Source organism: Aulostomus chinensis, chromosome 18 (genome assembly GCF_037954235.1).
Source record: "Aulostomus chinensis isolate RoL2024-O1b breed Wild chromosome 18, RoL_Achi_v1.0, whole genome shotgun sequence".
Classification (NCBI taxonomy): Eukaryota; Metazoa; Chordata; class Actinopteri; order Syngnathiformes; family Aulostomidae; genus Aulostomus; species Aulostomus chinensis.
Window position 1 is genome coordinate 8,391,561 of NC_141337.1, and position 18,855 is coordinate 8,410,415.

At 44.7% G+C, this 18,855-nt stretch overlaps 1 protein-coding gene across 8 annotated transcripts in view; it reads left to right on the plus strand.

Annotated features, from left to right (window-relative positions):
- adgrl1a (adhesion G protein-coupled receptor L1a) overlaps positions 1-18,855 on the plus strand; it is a 142,927-nt gene that overhangs the window by 48,808 nt on the left and 75,264 nt on the right. The gene's annotated exons all lie outside the window — the stretch shown is intronic.

The window sequence follows — 18,855 nt, forward strand, 5'->3', positions numbered from 1 at the left end:
GGGAATGTGCTGGTTGGGGATTGAAGATAGGAATGATTGTTGTGTCTGTTGGTTATATTTGATTTGCTCCCCTCAGTGCAACAGCTTAACTTTTTGTGAAATAAAGGGGGAGGGGGAGGTTCGTGTGGGGGATTTGGTTTATGCAATTCTGCCAACCGGCGAGTTGAAAGGGCCTGTCGTGATGAGAGCGAGCAGGGGGAGAGGAGGACAAGCCCGGAGAGAGTTGCTCTGAAAATAGGGAGCAAGCTGCCTATCCCTGTGTTATTATCGAGTGCTAAGCTTTGTCTCTGTTCGCCGTTTCAGGAGACCCCAGGGGTTCTGGCATCGATCCGGTGTGCTCAGAATGCACTCCGGTGTCACCTACTTAAACACAGTGAGCCGCCAGCCAACAGAGACGAGCCTTTATTTATCAAGCCTCTGATTTTGGCTGTGCACATGACAACCTGATTAGCAATTAAAGGAGCTCTTAAATCTTTTATTGAAATGGTTGGAGGTAATCTATAGAGAGGGGACAGCAGTCTTACCCTGGGAGAGAGTTATGGGGGATGAACAGGGAGAGAGAGAGAGAGAGAGCGAGGTGAAGGGCTTTGTCATCTGGGGAGGTTAATGATCGGGAGGGACAGACTGGATGAGAAGTGTGTGTGACAGAGAGAAAGTGTGTGACAGGGAACAATGGGTGAGAAGTAGAAGGAGTGAGTGGGTGAGAGCAAAGAGAAGACATGTGACTGAGGAGTGGTGGCAGAGATCGGGGAACAGATGAGAGGACAAGTGGCCGGGACAATGAATGAATGTGGAATGAGTGGGTGAGAATTATTGTGGACAAGTGAAGGCCTGAGCAAACAAACACATTTCTTAACAAACAAGTGTGTGTGTGTGTGTGTGTGTGTGTGTGTGTGTGTGTGTGTGTGTGTGTGTGTGCTTGTGCAAGCAAATGAATGAGTGAGGCATGATGGAAGAGACTAAGTGAGCGAGTAATGGGGGTTAGTGACGGCTGTGTTGACAGAGAGTGTCAGCTTTAACCACACTGACCCACCAATATAGGCTGCATGAGTAAGTGGCTGAATTTGAGTGCCACCTTGGACGTGAAGCGACTGTAAAATTGGATGTGAATTTTCGACTTGGATGTGAAATGAATGCAAATAGGAGAAAGTAGGTGGACGGTGTTTGTGCATCTATCTCTATGTGTCAGTCTCCTCCATCATGTTAGATGAGCCTGGGAGATGAGCTTCTCTCTGATGGCTTTGGCACATGCAGCATTTGAACATTACATTTCATCTTTTGCGTAACTTTAGCTGATGGGATTTACTTCTTCTTTGTTTTTTTGTTGTTGTTCTTTTTCATCGTCTTATCAGGGTATCAAAATTAAGTTATGTTGCATGCATAGATCAAACTATTAAATAGTAACCCCTATGTTGGCACGCTGTAACTGGGAACCATTTTGTTTCATTTAATAGATTAGCACATTCACTCTTGTATGGAGAAGGAACACTAAGCGATGCCAGTTCTCGCTTTTATTAGAGAGCAGGAAGATAATTTATTCTTGCTCTCCTCTTTCTCTCCCCTGGGATGCCAATAGCCGATTCCCATTCAGCACAAACAAGTGTGTATACATGAGTGTGAAACTAGCAATTTGATTGATGTAGGGACATTTGCAATGAAGCTATTGTCTCTCAACTGCATCCTGTGTTACACTCAAATTCTTCCCCCGCCCTCTCTCATCTTGTCTCTGTCAGTAATGGCAGCAGCAAAACAATACTGCCTGTGAAATGTCAAGAGAATTAGCATGGCATAAATGCACACACACTGTTTACTGTCTCCGCTTCTCTCCTGGCCTATCACTTTTTACGCTTGCTTGTCGTCTTCACCTTACACGTCTGCCGTGGTTCTATCTCACGGCCTCTACACCACCCTTGGCTGCGGCATGCTTGTCTGACCCTGTCATAGTCTCCTCCAGGGCCTGGGTCTTGGTGATCAAACTCCATTATTTATGCTGTATCGTGTTTCGCCATCAATTCCCGCAATGGAAGAATTGAGACAGATTTCCCTGACTGTCACAATAGCAGTGAGACTCAGCAGAGGTTGGAAATGGGATTAGCTTTAAATGGAATTTAATTTCCACCATTGTTGTCTCTGAAGCCTGTCTACCACCCAGACACCATGACGCGCTTCGGTAGTGCTTTCTTTCACCAAAGATGAGTGTTTTGTTTTTTGAAGCACTTTGATTTAATTGTTCTGGGTTTTATTCAAAAAAGTAGTTATCAGTGCTTCCATCTATGATCCAGCAGGAAATGTAGCAGCACGGTCTTCTTCAACAAACAAAAGCACAAACTTTGCTCTTGTAATTTTTGTTGTGTGTGTGCAATAAATAAAAAAAAATAGCAAATCAATTACTAGACCAGCAAACAACAACTGGTGTGTCTTTGAGGTGAAACGTATAAGTGAATGAATGAGTAAATAGATAAATGAATAAGTGCTGTCGAAGTGTGAATCAATGTTTATGGATCGGCACCCAAAGACCTGCTGTGCTGCAGATGAATGTGGTGGCAGTGTGTGTGTGTGTGTGAGAAAGGTGGGATAGAATCGAGGTTTGGAGGCGGCTGAATCTGTCAACTACACACAGGTAGTGAGGTGTTCATCCTGCAGTGTTTGTGTGTGCAATCTTCCCGGTAGTGGCTGCTATTTCTGATGAATTCTATTCTGGGTTTTTTGTTGTTGTTGTTGCTTTGTTTTTTGTTTTAATTTCTATGAGCTTACACAAACATGATCAATACTGGAATTAATGTCTAACTAAAGAGGGAAAACATGTCGCACTGGCCTTGGCTCAAGCTTCTGCCCCCCCCCCCCCCCCGCAACATCCTCCAACCCCAGCTGGGGCTACAAGGCAAAGTCAAGAGTGACGAGAAAGAAAGAGCGACAGATTATGTGGAGGAGAAGAAGAAAGGAGTGTTCATTTATACTGAATAAATTATGGGGTGAATTGGAATATATTCAGCGTTTAGAAGCTGTCTTTTGGCTGCTGTATTAATTTTACAAATTATTAGTCAAGAGGTAATTATGTTGCACAGGTGATGCCTCTTGTCAAGTGTGCAGCAGTTTGGCAGCGACTGATATGCACTCAAGTGTATTTTTGGTATAAAGAGCAGTGACTGCACAACAGCTCGACAGGCCACAGGTGTGGATGTCAGCTCAGGGGAGTGTGCATATGAGAGAATGTGTGCTTGTGTGCGAGTGACAGAGTGTGAGGCTCAAGGGGTAGAACGGTGATTTGTGAGTATTGTATTCCTGTAATCTGCTCAGATCAGATCAACCGGAGCCAATAATGCAACACTAAGCCAAATACCACTCTGCTTTTTCGTCATTTCTCACATCTCTCGCTCTGTGTCTTCTGGTGCCCCCACCGCCACCACCACCACCACCATCACCACCCCTCTGCCTTTTCTTTCTACTGCAGTGGGAGCCAGCTTTGCTGCAGAGGGAAAGATTGAGGGAATGATTGAGATAGAGAGAGAAAGAGAGAGAGTGAAAGAGTTAGGAAGATGGATGGTGCAAAATGGAGATAGGACTAAGAGAAACAGAGAGAGAGATGGAGGGTGGATGCAATTGAACAGTAAACGATTGCTGCTCTGTTTGTGTGTATTCCTGATAGAGCCTGATTCTGAATCAAACAGTGTTGTGCCTCTCTATTGACACACACACGTACACACACACACACACACACACACACACACACACACACACACACACACACACACACACACACACACACACACACTGGCCACAAGCATTTGAGTTTGTTTTTGGCCAGTGCTAGGTGGTGCTTGGCAGAAGAAATGAAGCCTAACAACCATGGCATCTGTCTCAGCAGCAGGAGAGTCCCGCCTCCCCACCCACACATGACCTGCCCTGCTTTCATTCACTGAACGCCTGCTGCCAGCCTCAGGATGGGCCGCTGACTCCGCCGCTGCCTGACACCCCCCTCCATCTTGGCCTCGCTGCACTGCCAACCACGCTGTGCCCGCACCCATGTTTTCCCCCCTCGAGCAACAACCAGGAGCCTAGCGATATGGCTGCTTCAAATATTCATAACAGCCACGCTGAAACACTGAGCTCTCTCCTCCCGTCCATTTTGAATCGCAACTCTCTCAGGCCGTAGCTCTTATTCACTTGGCTGTTGCGGTCACTGTGTATTAACTTTAAGTATTAAGCTTTGAATCTTCAGTCTGGCCTTCCAACTGGTTGTGCACGGAGCTAAATATAAACACTCATCCTTTCTCTTTGCCACATCCCTCCATCTAGACTCAACCCTCCCCCTCTCACCCAGAGCTCAACCATCATCCTGCTAAAGGGGTCGGTGCTGCTTTACACTACTCTGAAACTCAAGCGTAGTCGGGGAAGAGCAAACTAGCACACATGCAAAGGAGACACTGATGCTATACTTAGACATACTGGGCCAGTGTGTGTAATTCATGTAAAAGACTATTAAGCAAAGACATTCACCAGGACGTCTCCGCACACGTGAATGCGCAGGCCCGTGGGGTGATAGGAGAGGCGGCTTCCGCTGGGAGAACTTCTACTATGTGTCTCCCAGGAAGCCACAGGCTGCAAGACAAGAAACATCCATGTGGAGCAGCAGCAGATGCCTCCGTCTCCCTCTAATGCCCTCTCCTTGCTTCCCCTCCACTCATCCCCTCCTTGTACCACCTCCTTACTCCCAACATCTCACATCCCTCTCTCTTTTAATGAAGACTACCCCCCACTTGCTCTACCCTTCCCTCTCAAATCTCCCTTTCATTCAGTCACCACCCCTTCCATTACTCACTCCCTGTGTTGCCTCCAATCCTGCTTTTCTCTTTATCTCTGTCCTTTCTTTTATTCTCCTTCCCTTTTCATCATACCAGCCGCCTGCTAACTCCAAGCTCTGCTGCCTATCCCCCCTGTATTCGCTCATTGTATCTCCAGATTATTTCTCTGGGGGGAACCCTGTGTGTGCTCTCCATCGTACTGTGTTATCTTGCTCATCAAGTGGGTTGAAGTGGATCAGGATGGGTGGGGTTGAGGCTTGATGCTCTGGCTTGTGGCAAACAGGTGGTCCATAGGGACGAGCACTAACAGTGATAAGTACAAAGGCATGGAGGGATGATAGTGTTTCTGTAGCAATCTGCAGTGAACTGGCATGGGTTCCAAACAACAAGCCATTATTCGTTAAGGCGTGCCATCAATATCATGAAGTTGTGAAGCCTCACCGTGGGCCCATCAACTGCTAGTGAACTGCAAGATGGATGGGATGGCTGCTGGAACTAATGTGGCAGTCGGGTCTTAAAGCATGTGCCTGAATAATATCTGGCTTAGTGCTTAAATTCTGGAGCTTGCTTTTATGTGATTATTTTAACTGCTTTGGAGCACCTGCAAATTGGCATCGATCATTGCTGGTTGGCTGGCTTTTAACGGCTAGGCCTATGTTTAATGTTCCTGTCATGGAGGGGTTATCATGTAGCCTGTTTCTCCTGTCTCCTGTCCTCGCTCCTGCTAAATGGCAAGCCATCTTCTTGAAAAGGAGGGAGAGAGAGAGCATGAAAAAGAGAGGGGTGCAGCACAGAGCCCTTATTAAAGCTGTCCTCCAAGGCTGCCCTCTGACTGATTCCCCTTGTAAATCTCTCCATTAATTGGAGAGGGCACAAGAAGAAAGGTGCAGTCTCAATCACAAATGTATTCTGTGTCTGCATGGATGACGGGAGGGAGGAAGAGAGAGAGAGAGAGAGAGAGAGACAGACAGAGGGAGAGGGTGGTCCTTAAAACCTGCTAGTGAAGACCAAACACAAGTCGGACATATGAACATGATGAAGGTTTTGAGAGGTGAGAGGATGAAAAGGTGGCACAGTAATGGAGAGAGAAGGGCAACGAGGGTGATACAAGTAGAGTGGGGGTGGGGGGAGTGGGGGCATACAATGAGTGAGGAAAAGAAAGTAATGGAGGGAGACAACATAGAAATGGCTGGCATTGAGAGAAAGGGAAGGTGTGTCTGAACGAGAGAGAAACAGGGAGCGAGAGAGAGAGAGAGAGACGGGCTGATTTCACCAGAGTTGCAGCCTGAGTGTCTCCCTTAATGGGGTTGCCATGACAACAGTGTAAGAGAGTCAGACTCCCAGCCCCAGAGTGTGTGATACGTGAATGTGTGTGTGAATTTTGTGTGCACGTGCTTTGCTCCTCAAGTGATTGATTGTCTGTGAGATAATATACAGCACAACACCGCGACACAAGTGCACCTTGGGTATTAAAAAAAAAAAATCCTTTTCTGTGTTTGTTTGGTCTTATGTCCTTGTGTGAATGACAAACAGACAGATGGAGGGAAGGAGGAGTAAAGGCGCAACGTCTCTGGCTGTGTCTTTGCCCTTCCTTGCAGAGCCAAATAGATGTGTGGTAAATGTTGTTTACTGACCCTGTCCCTTGTAACCGCTGGTAGCCATGTTGAATGAGGTGAGGTGATGTCATGCCGGTCAGGTGACGTTGTTTCCAGGGCCCAGCTGTCACAGAGCAGAGGCAGTCCCACAGGAGCTCTAATCTGTCATCATTATATTAATGACACGCATTGCACTGCTAGCAATGTCATCTCTTGTGTGTGCCAAAGCTAACGAGCAGTGCCCTAATTGTAAAATTAATTGAAAAACATTTTGATTAAAGACTACCCTCCCCACCCCAACCCTCCTCCATCTTCATCAGCTCCGCTTTCACTCTGGACCGCCGTCTTTCTATCCTCCTGGTCATGTCCTTCCAGGCCCTGCAGCTTTTCTCATTCATATTCTCACTTTACTTGTGTCTGTCCCCTCCAGCATTACCGTCTGCGACCTTCTCCCATTTTCATTCTGTTGCTCCCGTCAACCTTTTCGAAACCACCAACTCGCTCCCTATAGCCCATCATTTTCCTCCTGCCTCTTCTTTCCTGTATGTCTTTTGCTCTCCTCTTAAGATAGGCAAATTACAAGTCTTGTTATGCGCTTGATCTCCCTCCTCATCTCTCCCTTCCTCCCCTCCTCTTTGTCTTTTCCCATCAGGCTCCCCTCTGAGCTGCTGTCTCTCTTGTCTTTTCTCCTCATGTCTCCATTAGGGTCTGCCTTTAGTTTATCTGTGAATCTGGGATTTTTATGCAGTGGTGGAGTTGCCTTTTTTTTCTTTCTTACTACTCCCCTATTCTCCTCTAGTCTGTCTTTTTGGCCTCAGAGAGTGGTCAGTCTCGCATTCACTCCTACTCTTTCTGCTTCCCCTCTCTCCAGTAACGATTCAGAGCCAAAGGAAAAGAGGGAGAGAATGTTATGGCTGGAGTACATCTCCAGCAGCCTTTTATTCTCTCGCCTCCCCTCTCATCTTGCCTCTCCTCCTGCTTCTCTCGGTCTTCATTTCTCCCCTGTGTGGTTTGAGGTCCAGTTTATCATTCCACCACAGACTCCACAGCAAGATTTTTGGCTTGTGAAATCAAGTGTGGGTGTATGAATATATACTTTTTTATTTGTGTGTGTGTGTGTGTGTGTGTGTGTGTGTGTGTGTGTGTGTGTGTGTGTGTGTGAGAGAGAGAGAGAGCGAGAGAGAGAGAGAGTGTGGGTATCATGATCTAATTAAGTAAATGACACATTAGGTTTTGTAGCTCCCTCTGAGTGCATGCAGGATGTGTGAGAGTAGGATAAAAGAGTGAATATATATATATAGGCAGAGTTAATGGGAATGGGAGCTCCAGGGCTCATTCTTGTCATTGTTTGCAATGATGATACAGACGAGAAGGAGACATTGCTCATCAGTGATCAATAATGGGCTGTATTGATCAGGAGAGCAGTTTGTCACCATTCAGATCACTGTCCCTGCAGGGTACCAGTCTCCCAGAGGAGACTGTTGCTGCCTCACCACTTTTTTAAGTGGGGGGAAAAAAGGGCATAAACAAATGTCTCTCTGATCAATGTTTGCCTTGTTTGTAATTGCACAGACATGACATGGATAGAATATTATTAAAAACAGAGAATGAGAATAGCAATGTGGCTGTTTAGCGTCAGAGGACCGGAGAATCTTTAAATTATACGATAGGCCTTAATAGCAACATTGACAGCAATAGAAAGGAACCAGATCAGGTGAAAGGCTGGGAATCATCGGGTGCCTCACCATTTGCCCCACGTTCTCATAAACTATTGGTGTGATATCGTACGAAATGTTTTGCACAATTTTTAATGCATAACTCCACGATTATCCAAAAAGCGTAAGCAACCACTGCACCTGCACAAACAAATGCAATATTTTAAGATTGTTGTGACAACACTTTGGTTAATATTGGTTAAGTGTAGCCACAAAAAACACTTGGTTAGGTTAGGGAATGCCATGGCTTTTGGTTACAGTAAATATGCATAAGTAGAAACTCTGTGTTTTTAATCAGAAGAATAGCTGCAAAAGTCCCAATAACGTCTGTGTGACTCTTTGTAGAAATAAGTACTATCATCGATCACTATGCTGTTACAATCACAATACTGCCATTCTGTGGCAACATATACATTGCTAGATATCTCAATTTTATTATACATCATTAGAACTAAAGTGGATTTTTTTAAAGCAGAAGTTGTGTTCTTTTTAACTGCATTGTGTCATTTACACAATATGAAATTTGAGAGAAAAGTGCAGTTTTCAACACGTGCATACAAAAATTGTCAAACTGTGGATGGTCTTTATAGAATATTTGTATTCAGTGTCATATCATGAAAGGACATATTGCCGTATATTGTAGTATCAATATTATATTCAACCCCTAATCAGGTGCCTGCATGAGCCCTCCTGAGCCCACTCCAGTTGGCTCTTTTTACAAGACACAGAACGCCTCAGAGATTAGCTGGCAGTGAAAGAATAGACAGCAAAGTGACTGTAACACTGGGTGGAGTGTTGCCATAGAAACACAGCGTCACATCTCCAAGGCAGATAACACATTTGGTGCCATTCCCTCCATCGTGATTCCCACATCCAAAGATGGAGGGGAACAGGTGTGATCAACAGCTTTCTTAGATATCAGACAGGAGAGGTGAGGGAGTGTTTGTCACCAGGAGGGACGTTTGCTTTCTGAATTCTGAGCGAAATGTGCTTGGTTGTAATGACGACCTTGGAGGAAAGAGTGTGAGACAGGTCTGAAGCCAGTGCTGCGCTGAAATGCAAACTGAGCTGGTACAGAAGGAGAGACAAATATAAAGCACATTGTAGCAGTTGCTGATTTGTTACTGCAGACTAACATGTAGCTGTTTGTATAATTACTAGTGCTTGTTAACTGAGTTCAAAAGGAAAATGCAATGTTCTACAAGATGTCTTCCTCTTCCCATATATGTGTGTGCCTGTGTGGGACTGCCCCAAAGGCAGATCACCAAACAGCTGCGTGTTAGTGCCAGTGAGTAGACATTTGGTCCACTCGACCCGTACGTTGGCACACAGATAGGGGAATGGTGTCCAAGTCCACCTCTCAAATCCATGGTCCATCCGTCCATCCCCTCTCATTGTCCCTGGGGCAGCAGGAGGCCACAGCTAAATACTGATCTGCAGAACAGGCACAGGTGCAGCAGGGGGCCTGTCCCATTGCCAAATGTTGTGCTTCTGTTTCCTTCAGGCTTATGGCAGCGTTCTGCAGCGCTCTCTCTCTCGTTCTCTCTCTCTCTCTCTCTCTCTCTCTCTCTTTCTCACACCCTCTCCCTCTCACCCTCTCCCTCATTTTGCTTCTGGGGGGGATTCAAAAAGCTGCAGATGCAGGTGTTTGATCAGCCTGCCAATACTACTAGACACGGGCAAAAGAGTGAGACTGAAGTACATAAATAAAACAAAATAAATAGAGGCTAGAAGCGTTGATGAGTGTTTCACGGGTGCTGGAATAAGTTACAGCAGCGATGGTACTATTTTGCAGGGTCCGGTCCAAGGGTTGGACACTGCAATATTCCTCAGGGAAGAGTGCCAAGGGTATCTTTAGAGAGGTGCACTGCAGGCATCCCTTTGGGAATGCAGGAAAGGGGGAGGGAATAGAGAGACGCTCTGGTTTCATGTCTCAATCAGTAAAGCTTCAGGAGTGGCTCTCAAGGCTCAAGTAGAAGCTAACGTCCATTTGTAGTGTATTTAAAAGAAAATGTCTGCACTTAACAGCTGCTTATTGCCTCACATAGCTACGTAAGCAGAGACAGCGGGCGAAAGTAGATACATGCGTAAAAGCATTGGTACACTCGGAGACTGACACATAGAACAGCAAATTCTCTCTCTCTCTCTCTCTCTCTCTCTGAATGCCCTTGCTTTCTCATTCAGTTTATGTCTCCCAGGACAGTGCTCAGAAATGTTGAAATGGGGCCTAACCCACGAAGCAAAGAGGGAGAGTCGTTTAAGCTAAGTTAAACAAGGGCACTTAGATTTTAAAGGGCCATAATCTTCAAAAAGGAGCGCTTTAAAATCAATTGACAAGACATATAAAAGGTAAAGACAGATTGAGAGAAGGAAGGTGTAGTTGTTGGCAGATAACCGACTTATTTTTATGAATGATCACATGTAATTGGATATCAGCGAAACTTGTTCTCTGGGTGCGTCTTCGCTTATGTGCCTGTTTGCATGTCTGCGATTGGGGACATCGCGTGTGAGCGTTTGCTAGGAAGTGCAGGTGGGCTGGATCAGTATCCAGAGCTGCACTGAGCCAGTGATTCAGCCAGCACAGTTTGGGCCAGAATCCAATCAGAGCAGCCATCTGGTGACCAATCAGGGCCCTCGCTGGCTGTGATGTCAGGGCAACAGGGTTCTGTGGGTGCTGGGAGGGGTAAATGAGATGAATCACATTGGACCCGCGCTGGTGAAGCTGGCTTGTTGGGCCACGCAGCAGATATTCTGGCTCGAGCTGTATGAGCATCACTGGATTGGATGATGAGGCATGTGGGGATGAATTGTGCTACTGACCAGGAATGCTGGTGAATATGCAGCCTTTTATTTGTGATCGGAGTGCACTTCAAACTTACATTTCAGTAAACGCTTAGAATCCAAAAACTTTCAGGCGGCACTTCAGTTTCAGATGTTGACACAGAAGTTTTGCAGCTTTAAACTAGGGCGGAGTATGGCAAGGACGTCACTAAATGATTTTACTGCAATACATTGTGATACAGTATAAAGCCTATTATTACTCAACATTATTTACTGATATTTTCAAATTGTGATAGTATTTACATCATTATATATTCATAGCTCAACAGCCAAATGGAGTCAAAAGTATTTCATTCAATATTTCTTTTCCAATTTATTACAGCAATATTTGCAAATTTTCTCAGTTGTACATTTGCTGAATAAACAATACGTAGCTTCCATAACATCGAATTGGAAAATGTCAATACAGGGGGCTGTAATATTGACTTGCTAATGTTTCTTTACTGGTTAAAAACAATCTGTTATTAGGACATGATTCATCTGCTCTTTGTGATCCATACTTTTTTTTTTTTTAACTACAGTTTGTCTTGCTGTGGAGGAGAGTTGGGGGTGTACATAACTTCCAGTGAGACTTGTCCTTGACAGAATGTAAGGGGTTTGTTCACGACCATTCTCGCCGCTGTTCAAGCAATCACCTGGCGTTCGGATCCAAAGACTTTGGAAAGGCAGCGAGCTCCAACATCTGATATCACTAGACGAGTTTTAATATTGACAATATTGCCTTGTGTACAAGCTCCCTCCTCATTTATATTTGAGCTGTCCATCTTCTGTCTTTCTGCTCCGGAGATGACTCGTGGAGACCATTCCTCTCTGTGTCACTTTGCAGGTGATGGCAGTGACACTGGAGTTGACATAGTTTGGCTGCAAGGACACACTATATCCAGTGTGACTGACAGCTCTGTTAATTCTAATGTGATTAATATTTCAAGCCCATCTCTCCTGCGTTTAAGTCTCTATAATGTAAAACAGTCTCAAAGAGCACAAGCCGGTTCTCCAGCACCCAGTGAGTCACTGTGACCCGAGCCAGTGAGTGGAAATTTTCCCAACTTTCACACCCCTTGCATTTTGCAAGCCAGATCGGTTGCGGATGGTTGGGTGACAGAGGGAGGGAAGTCACAGGAGAATGGCTACACTCACTAGCGAAAGGCCCTCTGCAAGGCCATCAGAGGGTAAAAAAGGACAGGCTGGGAAGTGAGAGTCTCAGTCAAAGTTGACCTTAAAAAGATTCACAGCACTAGATATTGCTATAACACTCAGGTGTGTGAATATTTCATCATCCCTTAAGCGGGTTGTAGAATATAGCAGGTTGGTAATGGTGCTGCAGCTATAATAGTAATGTGGTGCAATACTGTGAAGTCTCAAATTCTGTCTCAAGCATTTATTTGATGGCAGGGTCCAAACTAGCCGGCAGAATTAATGGCAATCCCTAAGTTGAGATGTACAGTAAAAACATGGGTGATGGGTGGATTGTACTGATTACTAAAAGCATTTAAATCCACCCTCCTTCCCTCTGGTGCTTATCTGATCAGTGGAGCAACCAACTAGCCCCTCAGCATAGGATTTAATATCAAACACAGGCCGTAAGCCGCGTTCAGTAGGCATGACAAGGATAAACATCAGTGGAAACACGCAATGTAACGCCGGTCCACCCTGCGTATGAAGGCTTCACAGGGGGGAGACAAGTGCAGTGTATTGACATCAGCACATACGTAGGTAAACAGGGGAGAGCCTATGAGCTGGACCTCACACATGCTTCACACAGAGAGTGTGAGTGCAACAACTAAAGAGAAAACAAATAGGAAAAGATAGAAAGAGAGGAGTGAGAGGAGGAGCAATCATGCAGAGAGACAAATCTGAGGGCCCAGCATGGAGGTGAAGGAGTTGCAAGGTTTTAGAGTTTGTGGGGCTTTTTGTCCGTGCATGCGTGTGTGCGTGCATGTTTGTGTGTGTGTGTGTGTGTGTGTGTGTTTGCATGTGTGCTCTGCCGCCCTGGTGACTTCAGGTGTTATCTTCTCAGCCTCCAGACGTGACAGTGAGATAATCAGAAATGTTAACACTCACTGGAGCTTGTACCTTTACCCTTCTATGATTTTTTGAGTCTCTCTCTCTCTCTCTCTCTCTGTCTGTCTGTCTATCTATCTATCTATCTATCTATCTATCTATCTTATTTGCACTCTTTTTTCTCTTTCATAAACCCACAAACATACATACAAATAGATGCTTGTTTTACATCACTCATGGGGACCAGTCATTGATATAATGCATCCCTTACACATTCAGCTTAACCTTAACCATCACCACCGAATGCCTGAAGGCCAGTTTGTACTTCTGCATCGTGTCAACACTGTAGGCTATTGTGTAGCTACGTGTAGCTCCATACCCCACGCTGCTCCCCGTGGCATAGCCTGATATGCACCTCCTTAGAAATTGAAATGTCCGGACCAGCTGTGCGTGGTCCACTCCCACACATTTCCAGAACATCTCCGGCTCTAGTCTGAGCTCTTTTGGAGTTAATTTTATTGCAAAAAATGCAAAGGTTGTCTTTCAACATTTATTAGTTCCAACAGCAAAATAATTTGCTCCAGTTCAGCCACCACTGATTGAATTAAGAATTTCAATGCAATGGTTAGAAGCCACACTGCAAACAAGCATTTTTGCAGTGGAACTGCAATTAACAGATGCTAATATACACAACAGCTTAAAAGGGGCTGTAACTCTGAACCATATGTAACTCTTTACCCTCAGACATTCATTTTAACTTGTTGGTTTGGTCCTGATAAAGCTGTTGGACCCCAGAAGTATAGTTGACACCTCTTTTCCAGACCACATAATCATGTCATCTATAGAAATGATAAAGGTCCCTGTTCAGTCCCTGTGTTTATGAGTCAAAAGAATCCTGATGTATAATTCTTAGGACATGGGATTATCTGTCTGCATTTGTTGACCTTCAGTATAGTGAAATACCTGTTCTTTCCTTAAATAGACATAGACAACAGCTAGCTATTTTTTTGACCGTCTACACACAAGGCTGACTCTCCTGACACAGTCGGTGGACGCTGTTAAATTCTGACCTGAGTCTTTGGCTCCAGGAAAGAGAGCGATACAGAGATCGACATGCTCACCGGAGTGTTTTACATGGAGAAATGAAAAGTGACAGAGACCTGACGGATGAATGACAACCTTGTTTGTCCTTTACTGAATGATCAACATGTGAGACGCAGATATGGGTCCCTGAGGGGGGCATTGAGCGGCTGATACACCAGCTTCTCTGCATACTGGAATTCCCCTGCCTTTAAATTAGCCTCCTTCCTTTGCTTACTCAGCTAGCGACGCAAGCTGTGGAGCAGTGTGTGAACGCTGGCGATAATGAAACTGCACACCGTCGACATCATTAAAGATAATCTTGGCTCATTTTGTGCTGGGACACATAATCCTAGGGAGATGCCATGAACCACAGGAAGCATTTATTTTTACAGAGAAGGGCACATAAACACCTGGCTATTATCGTCTCACCTGCCCTCCTCATTCTCCTCACCTCAGATGCTTGATTGGAGGGTTGAAGGAAGACTATAGGTTAGCTGTGCAGGAAAAAGATCCTAGGTCAAGGCGAAGGCTTGTCTGAAGGGGTCTCCAGCGTGTGTCTAATTGAGCACTGTGTAGTTAATTGTTTGTATGTGGGAGGGGGGAAATCAATCTGTTTTCTCACTGCCGTGACTTCTAGGCCCTGGGGTGAGAGACTGAGGCTGGCAGACACAGACAGACACACATGCGAGGCTCTGCCAAAACAAAAAACAAAAAACAAACCATGCCTTGCAAGCACATATTCACACATACAGACTCATAACCTTCCTCTACACACGCACACACACACACACACACACACACACACACACACACCCCTACTCAAAGGAAGAGGATGTGCATGAGGGGTTATTGAGTCAGGGTAAAGTCAGATCCATCTATCGATCGACGGCTTGCTGAGAGAGGAGGCAGGAACGTGAGACCTGCACAGGTCAGAGGGCCAGGAGACAGAATGGAGGAGAGATAGTAAGAGAGAGGAAGAGAGAGAAACCCACAGATCCTACAGCTAGATGCACCCCCACCCCCTCCCTCCACCACCCCCATCCTCTCTAAATGCAGAGCCAGCAGCCTGCTTTGACGTTGAAATTCAGAGACGCTCTGCTCAGCTTCATAAACACTAGATTTCTTCCTTTTAGGTCAGCAGGGTTTGTCAGATCAATGGGAGAGAAATGAAATAAACTAATTGTTATCTTTATCTTTTGATCTAGATTCATTGCTATAGATTATTATATAATTAATTTCTAATATATATATAATTAATCTACAGTAAACTGCCATGTCAATTAACATATAAATGCCTTCTATGAATAATTATTTGATTTGCATATTCAGCTAATCAGCTCATTTGCATGTGTTTAGTTATCTTTAATGGTGTTTCAATTTATGACTGAGCGTTGCAGTCAGTGTGAGCCTATTTGCATTGTAAATCTTTTGTTTCCTTCAATGCACAGGTCTCCCCCACAGAGGAAAATGGTTGTGCTAGTTTACAGCAGAGTGTGTGTGTGTGTGTGTGTGTGTGTGTGTGTTGGGGGGTTGCAGCAAAATCACCTGAATAATTCACTTTCCCTCTAATGGGATCAGGGTACAAACTCACTAGTGGGCTGAGCCACCAACATCTTCCCCATTGGCTGACAGAGGCTGATGGAATGTGTGTATACCCCCCTTTGATTGGCTGGTACTTATTTTCATTTAGTCAAAAAATCTTCTATTATTGATGGGAATGAAACAAACTGGGATCTGATGACGTGATGTGGAAACAGGATAAGATCTGCAGGGGGATAGAAGGAGCATGTGAGTACAAAACCTGGGCAGTGGGGATGTGGAGGGGCAGAGATATGAGCTGCAAGAGAGATATGTGGAGGGGAGGGTGGGGGGAGTGGTGATAAGATGGATGAGTACAAACAGTACTATCCCTCAGCCATGAGATGTCTGTTGATTCATCTCCCTTTATGCGCTTGGTTCCATTTCTCTGCCGAACCTTTTTAACTGAACAAAGGCAGAAGGAGAGAGCGATTCAGGGTGACCAGACACCCGAGACTCCCAGAATGAAGAGAAAGAAAGGTCACGTAAAACAGGAGGCTCCATGGAGACCACTGACCAGAACGCAGTGTGTCGATGAACTGATGTACTGGGGCCTAAAGGGATTGGAGGAGGCGGCATATTCGTAAAAAGAAAGAGGCTGTTTGTCTGTTTGTGTGCATTTGAAGGTGTGTGTCTGGGTGTCCTGAGGCATCATCGTTATACCAGCACACACCACCAATACAAAATGAGTGCTTGCATTTGCGTGTTTATTCTCTGAATATGTGTGTACTTCAGTCTGTGAAAGATAGCAGGGGAGGCAGTCGGAAGAGACCCTCTGGATCTTCTCCATGCACTAATGGGTGTTCACCTGGTTTAGATTCCGGCAAAGCGTTTCTAGCACTGAGCTGTTGGTAATTAACAGAAGCAAGCAGTGGAAAGCAGCACCTGTTACAGCCTGACTGAGGCCCTTAGCTCTGGGCTCTGGGCTGTGTCTTCCACTGCTCCTCTCTAATAATCAGACCACCACTCGTCCCTCCTCTGGGACCCTCACAGCATGAAAGTATGCACTTGTGTGTTTGTGTGATTTATGATGTTGCTCAAAAACAATGAAGAGGGGATGGATTAAGAGGAGTTGGGGAAGAGTACAAATGAAATTTCAGTGGTAATTTAAAGTGGATTGGGCCGTATTCTCTTTGCCAAGTCCGGCCTGAGTTGTTACTGAGATTAAACCGAAACCAATTGCCGTTCTGACTTTGATGTCCAAGCCTGACCTGAAGCCAAGTCAATGCATGCTGAAGCATTGACTTTGTCACGCAACGACACAAGTGTAGAAACAATGACATTTCCACAGCAGCTGCAGCACACACACTTAAGAGAACACTTTGCATGCACCATGGTGCTCGCCACACACACACACACACACACACACACACACACACACACACACTCAAAATGCTTCATATTTGCCACCTTAAATAGCCCTGTGTGTTGTAGTAATGTGTTAAATTATTTAATAGTTACAATTTATTCTTACTAAAAACACCTAAACGAACCATGTCTGGTAGGCTCGGCGAGCTGGTGTGTCCAAGCTCGACTCGAAACTGAGCATCATTTCTAAATTTTTGTCGTAACACTGCTCTTGTGTATCCATACTTGACTACACACATGCAGACTCTTGCTCTTGGTGTCACTGCCCAATTTCTTTCATGACCAACTGACCAATTTCTCCTCAGTTCACAGCAGCTAAGAATTCTGCTGCTCTACTGAATGTGGGACAACGTCAGAGTGCCTTCATGTATGTCTGTGGTCTGCATATGTAGGTTTGACTGAGGTAGACATAAAGAAGAACCCAGAAAAGAAGAGAGTGACAGCCAGGTTTTAGAAATGGGGCATGTCAGCCAGGCCTGCTGTGTCAGTATCTCCTGATGCCCACTCTGCCCATCCTAAAGCTGGATAACCTTGGCAGGCAGATTGGGGTCACTACTATCAAATTAGATACATCATTCTTTCTTATACACACAAAGCATCCACACACACACACAAGCATCCACACACACACATAGTTGCTGACAAATCACAAGGATATGTGCATTAGAAAAAGGTAGACATGTTTGCATCCACGTAAACAGGGAAAACACCCATTGGTCTTGCCATGCACAACCAACTTATGTGGATAACTCCAGACAGGTTTATAGGCTGAAAGACTTTTTCAAGTTTTTTTTTTTTTGAGTTGCTAAAATCTCCTTAAATTGGGTGCTGTACTGCCTAGCTGTCATGATGAGAGCACGCACTGTGTTGATAAGTCCCAATACACTCATCTTGGGTTTAATTTATGTGCACTCACATTAAAGGCTAGAAGCATATGCTGGAGAAGCATTCTGAATGCAAACTAAACTAAACTGCCTGTTTGTGTGGGTCATTCACACGATACTGCCAAGCTCTGAAAATCCGGAGTGTTGCTAATAGACAGCAAACTCAAGCTATCACGGTTGAAAACCAATGTTTTTAAAACATTTCAATGCTAATCCTCAGAGGGTCGGCATCAATGAGCAGCCTGCAGCGAAAACTCAGCAGGTAAGATTCCAACAGTGCTTCACAGATTTTGGGTATGTTGAATACAAGACACAATTGGTGTCATTCATGCAATGTTAATCTGCATAGTTTTGTAGGAGGCAAAGTCTATGTTTCCATCCATGTACCTGTGGTAAATAGTAGTACTACTAGTAATAGTATTAAGTAGTAGTAGTAGAACTAGTAATCATCTGAGATTTGCAAAGACTTTGATATAACTAGAGGTGGAGGATCATGGTTTACTTCCTGTCTGGACTACACTGATGGTTTAAAAAAAAAAAAAAATCCGATAGTGACCTGAAGTAACTGCTCACCCTTATAGCGACTCTGGTTCCGGAAATAAATATCCTACTCAATTTCTCCATTAATGTTTCAGCTGATTCTTTACATGAGAAGTTTTACAACAAGATCCAAAATAACCAGTGGAGAGATAAAAATTGACTATAAAAAATTTAAATCAATGCAAGACTGTGTATACGATTATCTGAAGAGTTCAGGAATTAGTCACCCATAAGGCATTGCAAATCTGACCCAGCTTTCTTTAAAATAACTACATTGCTTGACCAACTGACCATTCTGTTGTGGGTAGCTAACTTGTGGCTAATGGCAGAAAACATGTCATATACAAATGTCCTATATTTATTGTCAGAAAGCCACAAAACATTTTAGGATTGTGGGTAGTGTAGTATTTCTCAGTGAAACTGTGAATAAAACAAAATTGATATCCCG